At 42.0% G+C, this 19,804-nt stretch overlaps 1 pseudogene; it reads left to right on the plus strand.

The window, feature by feature from the left end:
* The first annotated feature begins 17,397 nt into the window (after positions 1-17,397).
* On the plus strand, positions 17,398-19,488 carry LOC148013593 (aspartyl protease family protein 2 pseudogene; annotated as a pseudogene).
* The last annotated feature ends 316 nt before the right edge of the window (positions 19,489-19,804 follow it).

The following is a 19,804-nucleotide window of genomic DNA, read 5'->3' on the forward strand; positions in this document are numbered from 1 at the left end:
AATTTGATTTGGAGTTGGTTCGATTTTCAAAATCGGACAGGTGTGTCCGATCAGACCTATGGGTTTGTTCGAGTCCGCGTTTTCGAGAATTAGACACTGTAGGAAGCGTCCGATTCCGTCGATTGAAGTGCGTGCCAATCACGTTTTTGCCAAAAATCCTCACTTAGATGTTGCTAGTACCTACAAGGACTTCTAGGAATCAAGAAGGAGTGTAGGCCAAGGGCATCCTATACCTGGATCTCACTAAAAGCCCCGATATGCTCCAATCAATCTGACGTAGGCCTGAACTTGCAAGCTCTCTCTCTCTCTCTCTCTCTCTCTCTCTCTCTCTCTCTCTCTCTCTCTCTCTCTCTCTCTCTCTCTCATACAAAGCCAGGACTGTAAATGAGGTTTTCCCTGGTCACCCAAGACCTTAAGGCCTCGCTGGCCAGCACCTTAGCCTTCCCAATTACTCCACCTTCGACTTGGAGACATCTGAGCACTCTTTTTTATCCATGTTTCCTTGTTATTGCCTTGTTCAGGATTGTTTTATAGCAGTGAACTTTAAGCTTTCCACTCTAATTTCTCCTTTCTATCCTACTCTAAATGCGACAAAAATCAAAAGCAAGGTATTAATTTAATTCCTTCTACTCAACTAATCATCAACAACCAAAAATACTTACATGTAGCACATATTAAAACCCAAAACCTCCTATCTATCTCAAGCTCCAGTTTTGGGGATGAAACCCTTACTTTGATTCTTGATTTGAGGCACGCAAGCGCTTAAGCTTGAATCCGTTGTCCCTGCAACGGAACCAAAATATAGAGGCGTCAATCGCCAAGCCCCACGAACTGCTTATTGTTCAAGCGTTTCAAATGAGCACTAATGGCTACCTCTCACATAGCTGACACATCATCCCTCTCTACGAGTATAGTGAGCTTATCTTAATACCCGATTGAGTTGCTTCCTCTCTTAAGCACTCCGATAACTCCACGATTCTTGATGCAAGCTCAAGCATCCTCAAGCCTCCACCTCCAAGCTCCATCCTCCATAGCTGCATGCGAGACAAGAGAAGAGAAGAGAAGAGGAGAGAAGAAGAAGAGAGGAGATGGTGGAGAGCTTCACGTCCTTGATCCCTCACCCTCACACACTCACTCCATCACGCTCTCATACTCCCTCCCTCAAGCACACACAAGCAAGCAAAGATAAGAGAAGAAGAGAAGAAGGTGAGTCTCTTGGTGCCACACACCAAACAATGAGCTCTCATTCATCTTTTGAACTTTATATACAAAGCCCTAAATCCCTTTTGGGCGGTCATCCCCTTTTTACATGGCCAGCCATAGCCTAGGCCCTTTTCCATTGTTCTTCTATATTTCTAGTTTCCTTCCTACCACCCATCTACCTTTACAATTTGCACAAGTCAGAGCCTGTGATGCTCTTAAAATAAATCAAGGTGCGCCTTGCGCTCTTTAACGAAAGTATTGACTTGCACTTTTTCTTGTGTATCTCTTCCTGATTTAGAACTTTTTCACACTTCTTGTGTTTCCCAATTTTTTTTGGTATGCCTTCGTCCTCCATTCTGCTTTTGCCTTGGCCTTGTCTTCTACTTTAGATTTTCTGGATTTTTCACCTTGTTCATCTGAGGGTTAACAAAGGCAGATTCGGGTAATAATGATGGAAAGACAGGAGGCCATGAATTCTTTGAGAATCAAGTGGACTCCTCCTTCTATGGTGACCTATCTATAGACCTTCCAATGTATGTAGAGTTGTGCCAGGAGATTTATATGGGACCATAGACTAGGTCATACTTGTTGCATTCGCCTACTCAATTCCTTGATGAATCGCTTTTAGGGATACTTTAGAATATGCATTTTAAGTAGCATCATTTTTTTCATAGTTATATTAATATGCTTTATTTAAATCTTTATATTAATTATGCTAACATTATTTTCTGTGTGTGCACGTTACCTTTGACGCTATTTGGAGAGCAGGATGAGTCGAGGGATGAGCGATGTGGAGTTGTAAGAGATATTCACACGTATGTCTCCAGATCATGTCTCTAGATCAGATGGTCTGATTCAAAGATATGGCAAACTAGGAGCTATCTTGGACACCATCAGGCCGTTCTGTGAGATCTACTTCGGCACGCTCTAATGCTTCAGTTTCTAGTAGACGAGGTCAATGCTCTAGACTGGGCCTGGATGGAGGGAGTGGTTCTGGGGGTGCTATAGAGATGTGGATGTTGTGAGCTTGGGGTCGGCTCTAGATAGGGGTACTACTCCTCGCTCTCGTACAGGTTCTAGAGAGATGTGGATGTTGTGAGCTTGGGTTCGGCTCTAGAACTAATCCTCGCTCTCGTACAGGTTCTGGAGAGGGTGGTTCTGGGGGTGCTATAGAGATGTGGATGTTGTGAGCTTGGGGTCGGCTCTAGATAGGGGTACTACTCCTCACTCTCGTACAGGTTCTAGAGAGGGTGGCTCAGGTGGGTGTTGTGGAGGCACTGATACAATATCTCTGTCTCATCATTTTGGTACAAGTTCTAGAGAGGGTGGTTATGGGGGTGCTATAGAGATGTGGATGTTGTGAGCTTGGGGTCGGCTCTAGATAGGGGTACTACTCCTCGCTGCCGTACAGGTTCTAGAGAGGGTGGCTCAGGTGGGCATTGTGGAGGCACTGATACAATATCTCCGTCTTATCATTTTGGTAGAGGTGTGTTACCTCCAAGCTTTGTCACACTTGTGGGGACATCTACTCTAGTGACTTCAACCGTCCACAAGTGGCACCCCTATGGGTGCTACTCCAAGAGATACTATCCCAGTGGGTACACCAGATGTACACGAGTCTCCTGGTTATGCCTAGGAGCACGATCATTAGGTGGGAGAGGACACACCTTAGACGTGTATCCCAGAGGGATATGGATACCTCGTAGATGACAGGACATCTGGTACTGTGATCATGAATGATGAGGGGAGGAGGGTGATGTCTCACATAAGAGAGTTGTACCAATAAGTTTTTTGACACAATGTCTTGGACCATTGGAAGAATATACCCAAGGGGAGCAAGGACTATATAGTGGCATCCTTGCATGAGGAGTTTATGGTACCTACTGTGACAAAGATGTTTTCCACTGGGTGGATGATGGAGTGTATGTGTGCATACATGTCACATAGACAATCGGACGCACACAAGGCACTCAAGAGTGGTGCCTCAAAGCCTGAGTGGCTAGATGTAGATGATTGGTAGAGACTCAGGGAGGAGGCTACAGATTCTCCAAGACGTTGGCGATAGTAGTGGGAGGCAATGAGGGCATGATTGGAGGCAAGGGTCGTGCATCATCTAAGGAGTGGTGGCCACATGACTTATATGGAGGACTTTGTAAGTTTTTCTTTTGTTCTTCTCGCTTTCTTATTTGCCATATCACTTGTACTGACAATCGTATTTCTAACAGTTGTATTCTGTTTTCTTTGCAACACTCCATCACAAATTGCAATCCCATTGTCTTGCAGACTTGATATGCAGAGAGACACGGTCTCACTGCACTGATCAATAGACTATACGTACACAGCGGCCCAATAAGTCAATCATCTTTCTTGTTCATAGTTACTATTTTTTGCATTATGTATGGTAGACTAATGTGTAGTTGTTCATTTTGTAGAGTCTGTTTGATGCTCCTTTGCGTCAGGACGAGCTTTCTGATGGCGAGGATCTGTAGCTTGTGCTTGGACTCATGGAGCACACACCCTCTTTTTTTTTTGTCATGTGATTTGTGCATGCATCTTCAATGTATTATTCCTTAGATGTACTTATCATCCTTTGTATCTTGCGATAATTCCATGAGTTTTTATGAAGCTGCCCTGCCACAAATTTTTTTTTCTTTGTAATCGCCGTTATTAATGTCGCCAATTTCTCTGCATGCATCGCTATTGGCGCCGCAATATACGTCGCAAACCATCACTACTTGCATCGCAAAAGTGACAAAAATAGCAACGGTTTTGTAGAGACACTTATATCAATGCTTTTAGCGATGGCAGGGATAAATTTTTTTAATGAACATTTGTGTTGCTTTGAATGTCGGCATGAGGCTTGTATCTTGTAGTGAGAGTAATTCGAATGTAATGTGGGGTTATTATTATTTTGGGATGTTATTATTGTGTAAATTTATTTGTGCACTTATGCATGGAATTATTTATTATTGTTATAATCATTGTGTTATGATTTTGGGTAAGATATTTATTCTAGTAAGGTTTGATTTATTATTTCAACTATACAAAGCTAGCTTTCCAAAACTCTCACATTCTCTTCCTCCTCAGGAATCTTTCCTCTATAACGTAGAAATTTTCTTCTCTTGTAGCCAGTTATAGATTTTACATCAGTTCGGTTTGCAGCCAAGGCGTATGATGTGAATGCCAAAAAGTATCCTGCTCTAGAAGCAGAGTAACCTGGACCGTAGCCAAAAAATCCTAATTGCTGTAGTCTTTTCCAAAAACATTACTTTGTGGGCATTATATTATAATCCTGAGAAACCTAGAAGCCTTGTAAGAGCTTTAATACAAAGTATGGCCATGCTGCATCCTCTAAGAAACTACTATGAAGTACTAAAAAGGAATCAGGGTCAATCCTAGCCAAGTAGTGGCCGAGTGCAATGTCTTTCAATGTACTACCACCAGCTCGCGATCCTTTGCCACATCCCAAGAAGTTATCTGAATCAACAATCTCCAACTGCAAATAAAGCCCATACTGAATGAGCGTGAAACTCAAACCTACCAATGTGTAAAAGCAAATTCAAAATTATCTTACCACTTGGTTTTCATCGTACTCCAATTTAACTGGATTCCATAAATTTATTGATGATGATGTCTCATTGGTGTTAATCAAATTGTTCATGCAAGAAAAACAAAAGTCTAAAAGGTATACATATTACTGTTTTGAGTATGAAAGCAATAAGATTGTGCACAAAAAAGGTAGAACATGAAAGAGTTTATAGTATTGTTGTATCTCACTCATTCGAAATTGGAATTTAGAGCTTTGGGAGTCATTTTTGGGGTTTTGACATGCTTTTGACGTAATGGTGATGTCACAATGTTAGGATCTAGCATGTAGAAAGCTCTACAATAATTTCTACAACCTCTGAAAGAGCTCTTCATATACTAAATCTCGTTTTTTAATTGGTATTTTTATCTTCTTTACATGTAGGTATGAGGTATGGATGTATATACATCTAGGCATATTTGAAGTAAGGATTAAGGCCTATTGGCCTATGAGCTATCCATTCATTGTTGCGACCGTATTAGGCCTGAAAAAAAACTAGCATCATTACGACCAAAGCCCAAATCCACCTTAAGTCTCAACAGTTGAATCTATGCTTAATGCAATCAAGTCATGGCCTTAATGGCCTTTGGTATTGATGTATCCTTGCACTGCATAGCCCTGGTGTAGTCAATCCTTTATGTGAGTGACCTGTTGGCCTAAAGTGCTATGAGGGAGCTCATTCCGAATGGAAAGAGGAGAAGACTTTGAGATTAAATGGACATTCAAACTCCTATAGAGAATGCAAAAGCACACACCATGATATGCAGTAAGACTCAATCACTCATGGCTTGAAGATTGTACCTTGTATCTATTAGAGGTGGCAATCCATGTTCTTTTGTACTCTTTGCTCTCTATTCATTGTGTGAGTCCAACTGTGATCTCCTCTTCTTCTCCTCCCTTGTTCTTATAAGCTCTTGTATTACGTAAGTTTTTTTTTGCAAAAACACAAATGCAAAAGGCACAAACACAAACACCCGATCCAAAAGCAAAAAGCAAACTCAAAAATCCAATGCTAGATCTGAGAAAAGGCAAGTTACCTGCTTTTGAGCAACTCACATACTCTTTTCAATCCCGTACTTATAGAATCCCCTTGCTTGTGCTTTTTTGTCGAATATTAGAGGGTTAAGAAATTTGCAACTTTTAAGAATTTTCTAAGATTTGCTTCTATCTTCCTATAGTTCTCACAAAAGATTCGATACACAACAACAACAAAAAATGCCGACACTCAAGATCGAATCAATTGCCTCTCGATCCACCCATCCTATGCTAATTTGCATGGTGTTTTGGGGTATGAACTTCTATTCCATCACACATCATAAAGAATATGTGCCTAGTTACTCGAATCTGCATCCCAACAATAGAACCAAAACATCATCAATCTCACAACTAGACTACTAGGCTTATAGAGCGCTTATCATTTCAAGTGTTTTGAGCAATGCGGTTGTAGCTACCTCTCGCCTAATGATTGCAACTCTCCACATGAATGTAACAAACTCATAAATTTACCTTTTGGTTGTAGTCTATTCTCGTAAAGGCCTCGTCAATGGCTCCATGATCTTTGCAACATGCCTCAAGTGAGCTCCACCTCCTTTGCCTCGATCACCTTGCAAGCTCCGTGAAGAAGAATAATAATAATAAGAAAGAGCTTCTCCAACCAGCCCCTCACTCTAGCTCACACTCTCCCTCCCTCCCTCCCTCTCTTTCTCTTTCTCAATCTCTCCCTCTTTCACACAAGCAAGAAGCAAGAAGAGAGCTCTTAGGATTGCACACCATAAGAATGATCTTATCCATTCACTTTCCACTTTTTATATATGGCCTCAATTTTTGGGCACCGTCCTTTTGTATTTGCCTAGACTAGCCTTCTTTTACTTGAATGCACCACTTACATTCTTTTACTTGTTTATCGGCTAGCTTGGCCGAGATTACTCATCACAATTTGCACGTGAGTAAGCTCGGTGCTCTTGTACAAAAATAATTCCAAGTAATTCTCAATTTCAAAAATTGCATGTGCTAAGCTATTTTCTATTCGGTTTTTCTTATTCCTTTGTAAATTTTTAATTTTCATTTTGTCTTATTCTACACGCTCCTTGGTCATGCCTTCGTAGAAGGTGTTAATAGTTCTTTTGATAAACAAACTAAATTGTTGCATAGTGCTCAGATGGATGATTTCTTCCTTCTTCACTTCGTTGACTATTTAAACTTGCTTAATCTAGGAGGTGGCTTTCCCCCACATTTGGTAATATTGAAAGTAAGTTTTGTTATGATATTTAGTTTATCACTATAAAAATAAGGCATTGTTTATTTATTTTATAGATTATTATTATAAAAAAATTCATCACATAATAGTCACTTGTTACACATGTACATGTGTATCACATATGGTGACATTGTGCTAAGTGGATATGTAAGGAATCAATGTGTTTTGTGTTTCTAGGGAGTAGATAATTAATAGTTGGAGCAATGTAGATGCAATGTGGGATTATTATAATTATTGGATGATATTATTGTGTAGATTTATTTATATGAGCTTATATATAGAATTAATTATTATTGTTGTAATCGTTGTGTTAAGGTCTTAGAATAAGATAATTATTCTAGAAAGGTTTGACTTATTATTTAAGCCTTAGCAAAAATTACATTGGTCTTGAAAATTATTGGTTAAAAGTAAGTTGTTCATGTAAAAAAAAGAAAAACTCTAAAAAGTATGCATATTACTATTTTGAGTAGAAAAGCTACAAGATTGTGCAAAAAGGTAGATTCACATGATATTGTTTATAGATTTTTTGTATCTCACTCATTCAATATTGGAATTTAGAGTTTTAGCATGTTTTTGATGTGATGGCGATGTCACAACATTAAGATTTGGCACTAAAGAAGCTCTACAACAATTGCATCAATCTTCAAGAGACCTCATCACATTCTAAATCTTGTTTTTTGGTTGCTATTTGTATCTTCTTTATATGTAGGCATGAGACACGGTTTTATATGCATTTATGTAACTCAATAATTCCATAACCAACGTTCCGCGCGCACTAGGCCGCTTTCCGGCAGCTTCACATGCAAAGCTACCGCGAAGTTGTCGTACTATCACACGACAACTTCACTCAATAATCCATTTCTCCTCTTTCTCCCTCCTACACACACACACTCTCTCTCTCTCTTTTTAATTCTCTCTAAGCACCCTCTCTCTGTGTCTCTCTTTCTCTCACACACACCAAACTTAAAACTAAAAGTAGTTTATAAAATTTGTAATATAGAATGCCAGACATAAAAACAATCTCTTCCATGCACCATACTTACAAACTTTCCTCTCAACATCAATGTAAGGAATCACATGCTTGCTTTGTGTGATACTTAGAAACAACAATATTATACTGAAATGTGTCATAATCGAGACAAAGACCAAATACCACGAAAAGAATTTCTATAAGAGACCTAGTCAAAATGAAGCCACTATTGAGATGGTAAGCTCAACATGTGCAGGCATCGATGATGGACTGCCTAGCTAGATCGGTCCGCACATCTACACTTAGCACATTGGTGGTCGCTATGATACTCACATGGCCACTGACTTATCACTTATTATATTTAGTTTGTTACACCTACCTACAACTGGCAAAGATATAGCACCAGTCAATTAGTGTAGTCTGTTATGCACTGTTTGACTTAGTAGGCCATTTTCCTTTATGTTGTATCTTATCTATACTTTGTATACATTATATAGTGTGTGGAAGAAGAAGAAGAAATCAGCAAGAAAACGTTTTGGCCTCCATCTCTCTTCTTGTGTTCTTAAGCGAGCTTCCTCTTGTGCATACAAGTGTGTTTGGTGCAACAGCTCAAGCAAGTCTCCCCACTACACGATTCTTAACATGGTATTAGAGCCAGCCACTGAGAGAGGCTAATTTTGAAGGCTGAAGTGAAGGAAAAGAAGCAAGGTTCGAGTAAGCAAGTAATGGGTAAGACGCTATCTCATTCTTCCAATCTTCCTCTTGGATAGTGCATGTGGAGACACTAGAAGCAGGGTAGAGTGAAAATCTCAGATTGTTGTGAGATTTTGTGTGTGACTAGAGCACTATATATTCTGCACATAAGCCCTTCAAGGCTATTCTGCAGTTTTTTTGGGCATCTAAGGTCGTTTCGGGCCCCTTTTTAGAGCGGCAAGGTTGCAAACAACAGTTTCAGGGTACACTGTGATTTCAGCTATATTGACCAAAAGTGGGTGCACATGTTACAAATTTCAAATCTGTAATTTTTGAGGTGTTTGCTAGAAAGCAAACATAAGATTCATCTACAAACAGGTTGCAGATTAACTGTACTATTGAGCAATCAGTGAAAAAGGTTGCTTGGTGTATTGCTGTGCACTTGTTGTGAAAAGCTGTAGAAGACTAGCTTGCTATATTGTATCCTTTTTTGTGATAATGGCAAAGAACAATGAAAATCCCATTATTGAGAAGCTTGACAAGAACAACTACCCTTCATGGAAGTTCCGTGTGATTAACTTTCTCATTGGAAATGGCCTTTATGAGTTTGTTTCAGGTGAAGAAAAGGAGCCAGAGCTGGGTATCCCTCCGACTGTATATGAATTAAAGGCATGGAAAGAGTGGAATGCAAAAGACAAAAAGGTGATGTTGGGACATATCAGGAACGCAGAAACTTCACATGCAGCTTGGACAATTTTTGAGAACATGTTTTTAGTAAATACAAAGGCACAGAAGATTCAACTCAAGCAAGAGTTGAATACCTTGAAGAAAGGGGAAATGTATGTCAATGAGTATGTTTTGAAGGTGAGGAACATTGCAAATGCTTTAGTAGTGATTGATGTAATGCCTGATGATGATAATTTGGTTTCATCCACTTTAAGTGACCTTAATAATGAGAAGGCATGGATATCATTTGTTACTTCAATATATGCACGGAAGCCCTTTCCAGATTTTGATGAGCTAGTTTCTCTCATGATTACCGAAGAGATCAATATGTAGGGTGACTCGTTCGAAAGAAATGGTGAACATGTCCAAGCATTTTACTCAAGTTCAAGAATGGGACATGGTAGATCCTCTTCGAGAGGTCGTGGTATGGGACGTATTGGCAATAGCCATCAAAACAGGTTGAATCAACAATTTGGTGAAATGCAGGTTTTAGGAGCCCGATGAAACTTTAGAGGTAGGGGGAGCTCTAGAGGAAGAGGTGGATGGTAGAATAGAGGTTCTGAAAATTCTGTTATTGTTTGTCATTATTATGGCAAAACATGTCATATTGCAGCCCATTGTTATGCTAAGAAGGATAATATTCGTAGTGGTAAATTGCAGTAATGAAACTATGCATTGTCTTTATGACAAAATGAAGACAAAAATAAGCGTTTTTTTGTTATGCAGCACATGATGAATGCAGTTATAGGAAAGGGGACACATGATGATGTATGGTATGCGGATTCAAATGCATCTAATCATATGACTAGTCATGTTGAATGGTTTGGAGAGATACAGGACTTACAAAATTCAAGTTATGTGAAGACGGGTGATGATTCAACCACCCAATTTCACATATTGAAAAGATTCCCTTGTCCTTGCATGATGGCCAAACAAAGAATCTAACAAATGTATTACATGTACCTTCAATCGCGAAGAACCTATTGTCTGTTGGCCAAATGGTAAGAGCAAGGGTTGTAGGTCCGCTTCAATACAAAAGGTTGTTTTGTAGAAGACTTTAATAATAAGTGCAGGTTGGTCGCAAAAGGAAGTAGAGTTAGCCGCATGTTCACTTTAGATGCTGAAATTCCTACAATGGATGTTGTTATGTATGCTAAAGAAAAAGGAGTGGTTGTAGACATTGAAATATGGCATAAACGTATTGGACATGCAAATGTGCGAAGGCTGAAATTAATGCAATCCAGAGGATTGGTTACATGGTTACCTTCCTTTAGAGTTGCGGAATTTCATAAAGTTTGTGAAGCATACCAGTTTGGTAAGTAGACAAGACAACCCTTCTCGCATGATAGAGAAGTAAGCAGAAAAATACTTGATGCAGTGCATACAGATGTTTGGGGGCCTACATAGAATGTATCTCTTGGTGGTAGCAAATACTTTGTCACATTTATTGATGACTATTCAAGGAAGTTATGGGTATATTTCATGAAGGAAAATAATGATGTATTTGAGCACTTCAAATCTTTCAAGGTAGCTGTTGAAACAGAAACATGCTTGAAAGTGAAGTGCTTGAGATCAAATGGAGGGGGAGAGTGCCTCGCTAATGAGTTTAGTGGCTTCTTGAGGACTCATGGGATAAAGAGGCAATTTACTTGTAGGTATACCCAACAACAAAATGGGGTTACAGAAAGAAAAAATAGACATATTGCAGATTTTGCACGGGCGTTAATGGCTGAAAAGAATATGCCAAAACACTTTTGGTCTAAAGCTGTTCATACTACTATCTATATTATGAACAGAACCCCCACAATTATGGTTCATGGGATGACTCCTAAAGAATGCTTTACTAGCAATAAGCCTGACATATCACACTTGAAGGTATTTGGCTGTGTTGTATATGTTCATGTGCTAGATGAGCTACGAAAGAAGCTTGATCCAAAGACTAAAAAATGTATTTTTATTGGATAATCTTTAGAGTAGAAAAGGTATCCTTGTTATAACTCTGTCACAGGTGAGTTCAGAGTGAGCAAGGATGTTATTTTTTATGAGATGAGCAGTTGGTATGCACCTTGCTAGTGATGTATTAGATGATGATAATTATCATGATAGCTATGTGCAAAAAGAAAAGCAAGAATTACGGATTCTTAATGGACCAGAAACATCATCTGGTACTACACCTAGAGTGAGCCCTTGGTCTGGGAGACTAAGGGGTAGCCCCACATCTTCAAGTGGATCTGTAACTGTTGCAAGCTAAGAAAAAGGAAAGAAGAAAGTGTTGGATGGTAATGATGCATCTACTAGTAATTTGGGATTTGATGAAGATTCTAGTGGTTCAGAGAGTTTGGATGATGAGCTTGGTATTCCTTTAGTCAGGACACCAGGTGTACAGAGAGCTCATAGTAATGTAAAGGCTCCATTGAGTGATCCAGTGGTACACAGGTCTAGCAGGGTCAGATACCCTGTTAAAAGATTTGGTTTTAAAGGTTATGCAGCTCACCATTATGCTTATATGGTGAAACTAGTTGAGGATGTTGAGCCCACTTGTTTTGCGGATGCTGTTGGTCATGCTCATTGGGATGCAATAATGGACGAGGAGATGGCTGGATTAGAAGCTAATAAGACTTGGGATTTGGTATCCTTGCCTAAGGGTAAGAAAGCTATTAGCTATAAGTGGGTTTACAAAGTCAAGTATAATGCAAATGGTTCAGTTAGTAGGTATAAGGCTAGGCTGCTTGCAAAAGGCTATGCTCAAATATATGGCATAGATTATGAAGAGACATTTAGTCCAGTTGCTAGGATGGAAATTGTTAGGTGTGTGATTGCCTTTGCAGCAGTCAAATGTTGGAGTTTGTGGTTAAGAAAACCTTCTTGCATGGTGAATTGCAAGAAGAAGTGTATATGGAGTAGCCAGCAAGTTATGAGGATTTAGAGCATCCCACATATGTGTGCAGGTTAAAGAAGGTGCTCTATGGGCTGAAGCTACCTAGAGCATGGTCTAACAAGATTGGAGAGTATCTTGTCAATATTGGATTTTGTATTTCTGATGCTGATCACTCACTTTATGTGAGAAAGGGAGATGCAGGTTTGGTCATCATAGTCATCTATGTGGATGACTTGATTATTACAGGTAACAGTGACAATGGGATTGCTGAAGTGAATGACTTTTTGAAGAAGAAGTTTGAGATGAAGGATTTGGGTGAGCTGAGATGTGATGATGGTATATGGCTACCACAAAGGTAGTATGGCATGGATATGTTATCCAAGTATGGTATGACAACATGTAAGCCTCTTAAGTACCATTGGAGCAAAATGTGAAGTTGAGTGTTGATGTTGGGGATGAGATAAAAGACCTTACTATGTTCAGGAGGATAGTAGGGAGTTTGATTTACATGACTATCACAAGGCCAGACTTGAGCTATAATTTTGGCATTGTTAGTCAGTTTATGCAAATGCCTAGAAAGCCTCATTTGGATGCAGTTAGACATATATTGAGTATGTGAAGTCCACATTACATTATGGACTTTTTTATGAGGCAGGTAAGGATGTACAAGTCTTTGGATACATAGATGCAAATTGAGCTAGTAGCACGTCAAATAGAAGATCTACTACTGGATTCACATTTTCCCTTGGTAGTGCATCAGTTACATGGAGTAACAAAAAGCAACCTACAGTTGCTTTATCGAGTACGGAGGTTGAGTATAGAGATGCTGCTATGGCAACATGTGAGGTGGTATGGCTGCAAAAGTTATTAGGTGATTTGGATGTGCAGTGAGATGGTCTAGTTGTCATTCATTGTGACAACATGAGCAGCATACAGTTAGCTAGAAATCCAGTGTTCCATGCTAGGACAAAACACATTGAGGTGCACTACCACTTTGTGAGAGAGAAGGCACTTGCAGGAGAGATTGACTTGGTATATGTCAGCACACAAGATAAGATAGCTAACATTTTCACAAAGGCATTGGGTGCAGAGAAGCTTCAAAAGTTTCGAAGCTTACTTGGAGTTACAGAGATAGAGTTGAGCTTGAGGGGGAGTGTTGAGATGGCAAGCTCAACACGTGTGGACATTGATGATGGATCGCTTGGCTAGATAGGTCCGCACATCTACACTTAGCACGTTGGTGGTCATTATGATACTCACATGGCCATTGACTTATCACTTATTATATTTAGTTTGTTACACCTACCTACAATTGGCAAAGATATATCACTAGTTGATTAGTGTAGTCTGCTATGCACTATTTGACTTAGTAGACCATTTTCCTTTATGTTGTATCTTATCTATACTTTGTGTACATTGTATAGTGTGTGGAAGAAGAAGAACAAATCAACAAGAAAACGTTTTAGCCTCCATCTCTCTTCTTGTGTTCTTGAGTGAGCTTTCTCTTGTGCATATAGTGTGTGTTTGGCGCATCAGCTCAAGCAAGTCTTCCCACCACGCGATTCTTGACAGCCACAGAGGCCAAGTATAAGGCACACGAGTGTTTCCAAGCACCATAGGCAAATGGCCGATGCCAACAAAAAAAGACAATATCTCCAAGATGTCTAATAAAAAGAAAGCTTCCTCTTCTTTGAGTAATCATTAACAAAATCTTCCTCCTTGAGCAAAACATGCGAAGGCAAAGCAGGAATGATCCCATAGTTTCCATTAGTAATCTCATGGGCGATGCAATAGTCCTACCTCTCTCTTTACCACCTGCATTGGAACAAAAATCACAATATAAGTATGTGGAACAACAACGTTATACTGAAACGGGTCATAATCGAGAAAAAGACCAAGCACCACAAAAAGAATTTCTATAAGAGACCTAGTCAAAATGAAGCTACAAAGGCCAAGGATAAGGCACCCAAGTGTTTTCAAGCACCATAGGCAAATGGCCGATGCCAACAAAAAAAGACAATGTCTCCAAGATGCCTAATAGAAAGAAAGCTTCCTCTTCTTTGAGGAATCATTAACAAAATCTTCCTCCTTGAGCAAAACATGAGAAGGCAAATCAGGGAATGATTCCACAATTTTCATTGGTAATCGCATAGGCGATGCAATAATCCTACCTGTCTCTTTACCTAACCACTAATTAAAATCTCTCTCTCTCTCTCTCTCTCTCTCTCTCTCTCTCTCTCTCTAACCACTTACAACTAGCTAAACTAACCTAACCTAACCTACCTAACCACTAACTAACTAACCTAACCTAACCTACCTAACCACTAATCTACTAAGCTACTAACAACTAACTAATTAAACAATTAACTAACCAACAATTAAAAATTAACTAACCTAATCTACCTAACCACTAACCTACTAAGTTACTAACAATTAACTAATTAAATAATTCAAAATTAAACAATTAACTACCAACAATTAAATAATAATAATTAAACTAACATATTCTCTCTCTCTCTCTCTCTCTCTCTCTCTCTCTCTCTAACCACTTACAACTAACTAAACTAACCTAACCTTATGTAACCTAACCACTAACCTAACCTACCTAACCACTAACAAACTAAGCTAACTAAACTAGCCTAGCCTACCTAACCACTAACCTACTAAGCTACTAACAACTAACTAATTAAACAATTAACTAACCAACAATTAAAAATTAGCTAACCAATAATTAAAAATTAACTAACCTAACCACTAACCTACTAAGCTACTAATAATTAAAAAAAACTAATCAACAATCAATTAAAATTTTTTCTAACCTACTCTCTCTCTCTCTCTCTCTAACCACTTACAACTAACTAAACTAACCTAACCTACCTAACCACTAACCTACTAAGCTACTAATAACTAACTAATTAAACAATTAAAAATTAAATAATTAACTAACCAACAATTAAAAATTAACTAACCTAACCTACCAACCACTAACCTATTAAGCTACTAACAATTAAAAAAACTAACCAACAATCAATTAAAAATTAAACTAACCTACTCTCTCTCTCTCTCTCTCTCTAACCACTTACAACTAACTAAACTAACCTAACCTAACACACACACACACACACACACACACATACACTCACTCCCCCCCCCCCTCTCTCTCTCTCTCTCTCTCTCTCTCTCTCTCTCTCTCCTTGCGGGATACACACACACACACACACACACACATACTCTCTCTCTCTCCATGGGAACATAGTCTCTCCCTCACACACACACACACACACACACACACACACACACTCTCTCTCTCTCTCTCTCTCTCTCTCTCTCTCTCTCTCTCTCTCTCCCCACCAGATAGTCACTCGTGTCACGCGGGATAGTCATGCCACGCCGCCGTTGTCTTCGCCGTGCTATCGCCTGGTTGACTTCGGCGTGCACTTTACGCCCTTGATCGCCCTGATCGTTGGCCTGCAAGTCATGTGCCGCTTGTCCCTTGACCGCCAGCCCGCACGCGCCACATAGTCCGCTTGGCTCCCCGACCGCCGATGGTTGCAGACTACGATGCACGTGCAAAGTGCATGCTGCGGACTGTGTGGCGCACCCGCAGTAGGACTGGAGAGAGAGAGAGAGAGAGAGAGAGAGAGAGAGAGAGAGAGAGAGAGAGAGAGAGAGAGAGAGAGAGAGAGAGAGAGAGATGATTGACCTACTCGTGTTCTTTGCTCTCTTGCTGCTTGCTACTGTTGTGCTCCTGATGCCTGATGCCCGTGAAAGTGAGAGTGAGGAGGAGGTGGTGAAAAGAGATCTCTTTTTGCCCCCAATCGTGGGAGTGATTAATCCAATCATGCGAGTGATTAACCTCTCTCTACCCCGAATCATGTGAGCAATTAATCCAATCATGTGAGTGGTTTGGTTTGAGAGCTAGGCTCGGGAGCTTCTTGGTGCTTTGAACCTGTAGCTCAAATAATAATGTAGTATAGATGAATGATGGTAAACCATGACTTTTGTCTTGAGGGAAGTTGGGCCCTATTGTGTACCTCGTATGGATCATTTATTTTCAATCCTCACAATTTTAAAGTACCTTTTACAAAATATATACAGAATATGTTATGTCATGTTTATGGTAATAACATATTCAAGAGTGAGGAGCACAATATTTTACAACTCAGTCGATAGGATCGTAGCTTAGTTGGTTTGAGTCTAGGATGTGTTTGGGGCGGGTGCGTTAGTTCAAACCCTAGACTGTGGGTTTTTCTGTCCTACGGTGGCATAATCAAACAATTATATTTGCATTGAAGATTTTACAACTCAGCTACAACTGGCTCAAGACTTGGCTCTTACATACAATGATTTGGCCCTTACATACAAAGATTTTACAACTGAGTTTCCACTGGCCCTTGCATACAAAGATTTTACAAAGATTTGGGCCTTACATACAAAGATTTTACAACTGAGTTTCCACTGGCCCTTACATACAAAGATTTTACAAAGATTTGGCCCTTACATACAAAGATTTTACAACTGAGTTTCAATTGGCTTAAGCCTTGGAAGTTGGCCCTTACATACAATGATTTGCATTGTTGTACAAAGATTTTACAACTCAGTTTCTAACTGGCTCAAGTCTTGGAAGTTGGCCCTTACATACAATGATTTGCATTGTTGCAAAACTGAAACTATCTAGTAGACATCTGATTGAGCTATGTCGTACACGTGTCAAACATTCAAGAAAGCTAGTCACGGAGTGGCAGTTGGCAGTACGATAAGGACACTGATGCAGATGCGTGAACTGCCTCTGAACGAAAAGCAGGGCATAGGGAGACGTTGATGAGACTTGGGTCCCGATCACCAGAGAGAGTTCGTGCACTGCAATGCAAGCATGGGAAGTGTTGCGACTTGCGAGAGAGAGGGAGCAGCAGAAACGATTCTTTCCTTAATCGAAGGGTTTCCATTCATTTTTAATTAGTAGACTCGCCGATCCGGCGCATCTACTCATTATTAAAAAACCAATTATCAGAAGATAGCGCCGCGTAGCCACCTACTTCCGTCAACCCCACCACCTCGCTGTCGAAGGTGCTCATTATGAGAGTAGATGAGACTGCTTTTCTGTTTTAAAAGCTCGTTTTGACGAAGATGGACGGGTTTGTCTATATCTCATGAGATGAGACGATAATGACGACGACCTGGGAGTATCAGTAGGTAGAGGCAGAGGCCAAAGAGGGTTACTCTCGACGAAAGGAGGTGGAGCGATAGTTGTGGCAAGGAGAAGAGCTCTTAAAGGGAGCGTTGAGTGTGAGAGAGGGAGACTGGAGTGAGGCTCGTGAGGGGAAGAGACACTACACTATATACAGATTGTTTCTCATCTTCTCTGATACTCTGCTGGGCGTCTGCGGCCGCTCTCTCCCTCCCCCTCTCCGTCACTCTGCGTATGCCTGGCTCTCTCTCTTTCTCTCTCTCTGACTGAGTGTGTCTGGTACCAAGCTCAAAGAATGGGCATTCTGTCATCGATGGCTGCGACAGCATTGCTACACGTCGCCCTTGTTTGGATGTCCTGCGTTCCTCATGTAGCTCAGGGCACTACTAGAGGTATGACCGGCAGTGGCAGCGGCCCGATGGCGCACCAGACTCTCCTCATCGGGGAAGTTTCGTCAAGTCGAAGCTCGCAGGAGCTGCAGGAGTCGATGCCGGAAGGAACTTGGGCGGTGGGGATATATCACAGGGACAGCCTCAATGATGAGGCGAGAAGCAGCGGCACGAAGGAGGAGCTGCTGGCGGACAGGCTGAAGAGGGACGGGGCGAGGGTGAAGGCGATATGGCGGAGGGTGGAGCTGGCGGCAACGGGGCGGACAGCGGCGGACCTGGCGCCGAAAGAAGGTCAGGGCGGCGAGCGTCAGATAGGGTCCCAGGAGCTGGACCTAAGCAGCCCGATCGTGTCGGGTCTGAGCCAGGGCAGCGGCGAGTACTTCACGCGCTTCGGCATCGGCACGCCGGCGGCGGATGCCTACTTCGTCATGGACACCGGCAGCGACCTGTCGTGGACGCAGTGCCGGCCCTGCAGCAGCTGCTATCAGCAGACGGACCCACTCTTCGACCCCTCGGCCTCTTCCTCCTTCCAGGTCGTCCCCTGCTCCTCTTCTCTCTGCTCCCAGCTTCTCATCCGGGGTTGCCAGAGCAACCAGTGCCTCTACCAGGTCTCGTACGGCGACGGCTCCTACACCGTCGGTGACTTCGCCCTCGAGAGCTTCACCTTCGGCCCTACCGTCGTCAAGGACATCGCCATCGGCTGCGGCCACGACAATGAGGGCCTCTTCATCGGCGCCGCCGGCCTGCTCGGCCTCGGCTCCGGCAAGCTCTCCTTCCCGAGTCAAATCAAGTCGCCCTTCTCCTACTGCCTCGCTGACCGCTTCTCCGGGAGCGGCTCCTCCGGCAGCAGCTCCCAGCTCATCTTTGGCTCCGGCGCCGTTCCGGCAGACTCCGTTTTTACGCGCTTCTCCAGGAACCCGAAAATCGGCACTTTCTACTATGTGGAGCTCACCGGAATGAGCGTCGGCGGCTCGGCGCTGTCCCTGCCGGCCTCCACTTTTGCCCTCGACGGAACTTCCGGCAGGGGTGGCGTCATCGTCGACTCCGGAACCTCCATCACGCGACTGGTCACGCCGGCCTACAACGCCCTCCGCGACGCCTTCCTGTCGTCCGGCGCCTCCAGCCTTCCGTCCGCCGGCAGCTTCTCCCTCTTCGACACCTGCTTCAACCTCGCCGGCTCGAAGTCCGTCGACGTGCCAACGGTCTCCTTCAACTTTGGCGATGGCAGCAGCCTGGCCCTTCCGGCGGCCAATTACCTCATCCCGGTAGACGCCTCCGGCACGTACTGCTTCGCATTTGCGCCGTCGAGCGCCCCTCTCACAATCATCGGCAACGTGCAGCAGCAGGGCTTCCGCGTCTCCTACGACGCCATCAATGGGCGTGTCGGATTTGCAGCAAACCAGTGCTGACACCACGTACAAGAAGTCAGTGATGAACGATTTCACGTCCGTCTGTGTCTCTCTCTCTCTCTCCTCAACCATTCACTGAATGTCTTCAGTAGCTAACTGTACTGTGTACATCTCTGAGCCATCATTGTGTGTTTAATTCAGTCCGTTCGTCATATATATATATATATTACGCCTGTCTGGCTTTGCTTCCTTTTCCCCGTAATTCTCATGTGGACAGCTCCGCTTGTCTCTCCGTGTAACGGGACTACTACACTCGTGACTCGTGGTTGGTTCCTGCCACGTGGCTAGCAGTTTGTTTGGCCACGCTAGGTGTTCGTGATGGCTCAAGCGTATGGCATTATCAATATCAGTATCAATGTCACACTTTAGAGTTGTTCCTTGGAATTTTGACATTAATTGGGAATTCAACGAACATTGTTCCTTGGATCTACTTTCGAGAGGAATGATGGAGAAAGAAAGTAGGAGCTCTAGCCTCTCACTCATGTTTCGTCTAGAATCCAAAGGT

This window comes from Lygodium microphyllum, chromosome 26 (genome assembly GCF_053477565.2).
Source record: "Lygodium microphyllum isolate KBCC chromosome 26, Lygodium_microphyllum_v1.1.10, whole genome shotgun sequence".
Lineage (NCBI taxonomy): Eukaryota > Viridiplantae > Streptophyta > Polypodiopsida > Schizaeales > Lygodiaceae > Lygodium > Lygodium microphyllum.